We start from the raw sequence: 6183 nt of genomic DNA, 5'->3' as shown, positions 1-6183 counted from the left end.
GCCGTAGAAAGGGCATGCCGGCAATGTTGCCATGTTGCCGTGGTGAAGATGCTCACCCGTCGGTATAGACTTCTGACCAAGGCGCCAGAGGAAGATGCGTATTTTGGTTGGGACCTGCGTTCGCCATAAGGAGGTCCATCCATTGCTTTCTTCTCTATTTAATTTGGTATCCTGTATTCTGACCAAACACTGAAAATACCATGTGTTTCCCTGCTGCAGGCCCAAAATTGTCCACCCTCCTCATACAAAGAGGTATTTTGAGTACCGCTTCCGCATCAATGGGTATGAAAACAAATCGAATTAGATCCTCCTTCCATGCCGAGGCAGTCGGCTCAGTCAATTCAGAAACATAAGTCGGTGGATCTGCCACTATAGATGTGATAGGACGAGGTATATCTCTCAAAAAACATAAGTCGGTGGATCTGCCACTATAGATGTGATAGGACGAGGTATATCTCCCCTGGGAATCCAATTATGCTTCCATATGAGTGTTCTCTCTCCGGTGCCTATTCTCCTTATGACTCCCTGCTGCAATATATCTCTACCATCAATGGTTGCACGCCAAATTTGTGATTGGTGAGGTCCCAACTCGGCTTGTAGTATCACACACTTCGGGAAATAAAATTGCTTTCAAAATCCTTCCGCTCAACGAATCAGGGCTATGTAGGAGACTCCATGCTTGCCTGGACAAAAGAGCTAAGTTAAAAATTTCAAGATCACGGAATTCAAGTCCTCCCATATTCAAGTTAAAAATCCTATGCGACCCGGGTCGCACACTCCTCCTCGTGAGACCATCTCCACCAGCTGATGCGTGGAAAATCAAATCTCAAAGCAATCAAACCACTCATCCCCTATCCAGCTTCCTTCTCCAGCGTCGTTCCCGTAGCCGCCGCCGTAACTTTTCTGTTTCACTGAACCACCGGCGCTTCGCTCATCCTCTCCCGTCTCTCTTCCTCTCGTCTCTAATCACGGCACGACGGACTCCCGGTTACTCTGATAGCAGTTCCTCCCCAAACTTGTGATGGCTGAGACCTCTCTCCATGGTGCCAGTAGATGGCCTGAGCAAGGGGATGAGCGGTAGTGACGGCGGCGACATCTCCACAGGGGAGTCGCATCTCGTGCCCTTTCTCAACGTTGTGGAAGCGGCAGTGATCTAGGTGCCCTCCTGTCACGGATCAAAACGCCTAGCGCAAGCTGCCGGCCGGTGCATGAACAACGGCTAAAATCATGAAGCAGAAGAGTTGCGGTGGCGATGGAGCCGGGAGAAACAGAAAAATTGCGGCGGCGGCGACGGCGGGAGCGATAGTGGGGAAGGAAGCGGGATGGGGGATTAGTGATTCGATTGCTTTGAGATTCAGTTTTCCACGTGTCAGCTGATGGAGATGGTCTCACGAGGAGGAGTATGCGACCCGGGTCGCATAGGATTTTTTTCCCATCTATTGGAGATGCTCTAAGGGAGCTCCTTTTTTTTGAGCGGTAAAGCAAAAGCTTTATTGATCATAAACCACAACGTGTGGGATACAATTCGAATCATGGGGTTGGACAAGCCAAAGATGGCGCCCCTGATCAAGAAAAAGAGAAAATCTAGCAAGTTTGTGTGCCTCTACATTGACCGACCGACTTTCAAACATAAAAGAGCAAGTAAAGTTAGAAGCTCTAGCGTGTATCTTCTCGATGATAGCCCCATCGCGGCCTCTGCTTGCTTTGTTCAGATCTTGTACTGCTTGTTTTGCATCTGACGAGATGACAATATTCTGGACTCCCAGGTCCTCAGCCAGCGCCAATGCCTCCCGACACGCAATGATCTCTAGTGTGGCCGGATCCTGCATGCCATAAATTAGCAGAGAAGAACCACCCATATACTGTCCCTGATCATCTCTGCATATCGCCGCTGTCGTTCCCGTGGAGCTCCTGTTCAGCGCTTTATGTGCCAGTTCGGCCTAGTGGCGCTCAGGTGAAGGTCATTTTGGGCTGGCACATTTAGCACAAATCGATCGCTGGCTTGATCGCTCGACAAAAATACCAAATCACTCGCTTGTTCGATTCTTGCGGGATTCAAGTTCACCATTGGACCCGTTCCCTAGAAAACAAAGTTCACCATTGGACCTTATCGTCGCAGTTGACCGGGCTAACTTTTCAAAATTTGGAAAAGATCACAGATTTGATAAAAGTCGGTGAATTTTGAAAAAATATTCATTGATTTTGGACAAAAAGAAGTTCATGGATTTGAAAAAGTTCATCATTTTTGAAGAAAAGTTCATCAATTTTAAAAAAAAGTTCACAAACTTGAATAAATTCATCAAATTTGAAAAAAAAATGTTCATTGATTTTTGAAAAAAAAATTCACAAACGTGAAAAGTTCATCAAATTTGAAAAAAAAAGTTCATTGATTTTTGCAAAAAAGTTTATCAATTTTTAAAAAAGTTCACGAACTTAAAAAAGTTCATCAATTTGGAAAAAGTTAATCGATTTGAAAAATTTCATTGAATTTGAAAAATAATCATCAAATTTGAAAAAGTTCATTGATTTCTTTAAAAACATTCATCAATCTTTTTTGAAAAGTTCAAAAATTTGAAAAAGATTCGTCATTTTTTGAAAAAAAGTATTCACAAATTTGAATAAAAGTTCATTGATTTTGGAAAAAAGGTTCATGGGTTTTGAAGAAAACCTTCATGGATCTTAAACGAATCCGCTCATTTACGAAAAAAGAAAGAGGAAAAAGCAAAAAAAAAAAACAAATAAAAATGTTTAGAAAAAACCCATGAACTAAACCAAGAAATAAAAGGAAAGAAAAAGCAAGTGTTTCACAACGGGTGGGATAGCCGAGTGGTTAGTGTGCTCCTACTCAGCTTGCAGTATTGACACTCTGAAAAATAAACTGCTTTCAAAATTCTCGCACTCAGCGAATCAGGGCTATGTAGGAGCCTTCATGCTTTCCTGGACAGAAGAGCTAAGTTAAAAAATTTGAGATCACGGAATTTAAGTCCCCCCGTATGTTTTGGCTTTGTTTACATTACCTATTGGAGATGCTTTAAACCACTCATGGATGGATAGTGGATGTGTGGGCTTTCTTTTTTGGAGAAGAGGAGATACTGATAGTCTGATTTTTTTTTTTGAGGCATTGATAGTCTGATACATATGGTGTGGTTTCATAGGGCCCAGGAACCGAGCGAAAACCATCCTGTGGTTGGATGGTTAGAAGGACAATGGTATCTCCAGCCCATCAGGGTTCAAATCTTAGTGCTCGCATTATTCCTAAAGTTATTTTAGGATTTTCGGCGATGCGCTTTCAGTGGGAGAAGACGTTCCCGTCGACGACGAGGCTCCTACGGTGACTTCGTAAATCTCAAGATAATATGTCGGCTCAGTCCCTCGGAGGTGCTCATAGAGGTAGCGTGTGTGTATGCGCGTTCATAGGGGTGAGTGTATGCGCGTATGTATGAGCGCTTGCCCCTCTCCGGCGCTGCCGGTCCGCCTCATCTTCTATGGTCCCTGGATCATGGAGGCACGGTGGATCCCGTCCTTTGCCGGCGGGAGGGCTCCGTTTTTAGATGCTTTTCTGAGTTTTATGAGGTTTGTGCTATGCTCAAGAAGATGAGACGGCGACGGCTTCTTGAAGATGTAATAAGGTCCTCCCCGTCTAGCGCCCGCCTCGGTGATGTTTCAAGCATCGTTGGAAGGCGTGTGGAGGTTTGTCTCCAGGGAATCTCGTGGGATCCGGTCGGCGTTTGTCTTCGGTGGATCCGACTGGATCCGGTCTTTCTTCGTCTACGTCTGTGTGTCTGTAGGTTGGATTCTTCTAGTCTATGCTTCTCTTCATCGGCGGCGGTTGCTGTTCTGATGTGCTAGTCCTATGAGGCCTTAGCACGATGACTTCCCGACTGTCTACTACAACAATGTTTGTCCGGCTCCGACGAGAGAGGGACGATGACGGCGGCGCGCCTTCGGCTCACTCCAGTGCTTGTAGTCGTCGCTAGGTGGTCTACGGACCTTGATGTAAATTTTACTTCTAGTGTTCTTTGTACTATCTTGACAGTTGATGAATAGATTGAAAGTTTTCTCGAAAAAAAAAGCAGATTTAGACACGTGCGCCACACTCCCGAGCCTAGACCAGTGTCGGTGGGTGCGTGGATCAGCAAAATAGATTATGCATGTGCCTATATATGCGTTGATAGTAGGGACAGCAACAGTATTTTAGATCTATTATTAGTTGTACCCCGCACCCAGCAAACAGAGAATTCTGTTAGTTGCCTCGCCCCTTGCTCACACTCACACGTACTCCGTATATGTAAGGGCAATCGCTTCACTACAGTTCGCAATGGTCGAGCTGGATATATGTGATCTGCATTGTTGTGGCCTGCCGAGCAGTTGCCGGTAGCCAGGTACATATCGACTTGCATATAAACATACTACATGCATATGCCGACAGATACAGTACTAGGGTGAGGGAGGGGCCAGATCTAGCCAGGTACAGGTATCCTTGTCACCAGGACGCACGAAACTGACCTCCCATCCGTTTCCCACTGCAGACGAAATTAATCCATCACCGCCGTGGCCGGCGTTTCAATGCCCACCTGCATCTGTTCCAACAGTCCAGCTCCTGAGAAGTGTCTCAACTTTATAATAAAGTTAATACAAAATTAAGCTATTTATTTTAAGATGAAGGAAGTATATCTGAATGTTTTGGACATCAAATATGCTCGACTCTTGTGTAGGTGCTTGCAAGATTTCTTGACGATATGAGTTTGGAGGAGCTCAGAAGGAAAAAAGGAGTTTGACATTTTTTTGCAACTTTGGACATTTTGGAGCTCCGCTTGTTTCATTACGAACCTCCTTCAATGAAAATTTGCAAGCGGCTAGAAGAGTCGAGCATCTTTGAAGTACGAACGTTTCAGATTGTTTTAATATGTTTTTGCTATTTTTTCTGAATCTACTATTTACCCTGGAAAAGATGAGTTCGGGATGAGCTATGCATTTTTGATCGCTCCCCCATTAATTATTTTCATTGTAGCAAGGCATGAGATAGCTACCATGCCAACTCGGCGTATGACGATTACTCTCTCCGTCTAGGTGCATTAGGCATCTTAGAAGGTGCACCGCAACCTAGGCGCAAAGAGCTTGGGCTAGAAAAAAATTTGAATGACGGATGAAACCAATCAAAGCATTCCTTTCTCAACTAAAAACATGCTATTAGGCTGGTTGTAATGGTAGTATCATAACTACTATTATGCATGCCAACTAGGCAATTTTGATGAGGTGTCATAGTATTAAATAAAGAAAGATAGGATGGAGTATCATATCATGATACCGTATCATAATAAATGCTATGCTACTTTGTGTCATGCATGGCAATAAATAGAGTACTACATGATACTAATATGTGATACTATGCATTAGTGAGGTAGTATCATACACTAGTATCATATGCATGATACTAGTATATGATACTCCCCATTACAACCAGCCTTAGTTGAAAGTCCTTTTCAAATCCAAATAACGTGCCACAGAAATTACATGCATTGATTCTCCAATTAATAAATAGAGTCTAATTAATATGCATGCAACTAGTACTACTCTTTTGTGTCTTAGTGTTTTGGGATTATTTGATTTTCATAAGGTGACTTATAGTAACATGGTTGGAGTGCCGTACGTATTCATGCTCACGCTTTTCTTTTGCTGAGTTGTGTCAATTCCTCATGTCCCTTTTACTTGGATTTCCATCTACCCTACAACAAGCACCGGCAAAAAAAGCATGTCAATATGCCAGTCAGTGTTTTCGTCGTAGCTCATCAACGGAGAAAGAATAGCATCGGCAAAGACAAAAAAAAAACATAGGATAGCTCCTGATAAGCTACGTGGTTTAAAAGGAGAATTAGCGATTTGGTCACACAGGGTGTTTGGTCTAGTGGTATGATTCTCGCTTCGGGTGCGAGAGGTCCCGAGTTCGATTCTCGGAACACCCCTATTTTTTTAAAGCCCAACTAAATTTGACCGAATGCAGCAGCGCCAAGTTTGCAACTCCTCACAAATGCGACCATATATCACCAATTCACCATAAAAGCTCTGCTGCCCTGCCCTGAGATTGATATTTTGCTGTTCCTCTCTCTCCAAATGTACCACCATACACTCATAACGATCAAGGAGAAAGCTTGCATGCCTGCAGGTCGACTCTAGAGGATCCCC

The 6183-nt window shown here is 43.8% G+C and overlaps 1 non-coding gene across 1 annotated transcript; it reads left to right on the top strand.

The window, feature by feature from the left end:
* Window positions 1-5891: 5891 nt before the first annotated feature.
* TRNAP-CGG lies at window positions 5892-5963 on the top strand. The gene has a single exon. It is a non-coding gene; the product is annotated as a tRNA-Pro (tRNA).
* The last annotated feature ends 220 nt before the right edge of the window (window positions 5964-6183 follow it).

This window comes from Triticum urartu, chromosome 5, assembly GCF_003073215.2.
Source record: "Triticum urartu cultivar G1812 chromosome 5, Tu2.1, whole genome shotgun sequence".
NCBI classification, from domain to species: Eukaryota; Viridiplantae; Streptophyta; class Magnoliopsida; order Poales; family Poaceae; genus Triticum; species Triticum urartu.
The sequence above is the reverse complement of the archived record's forward strand: the minus strand, read 5'-3'. Positions and strand labels throughout refer to the sequence as shown.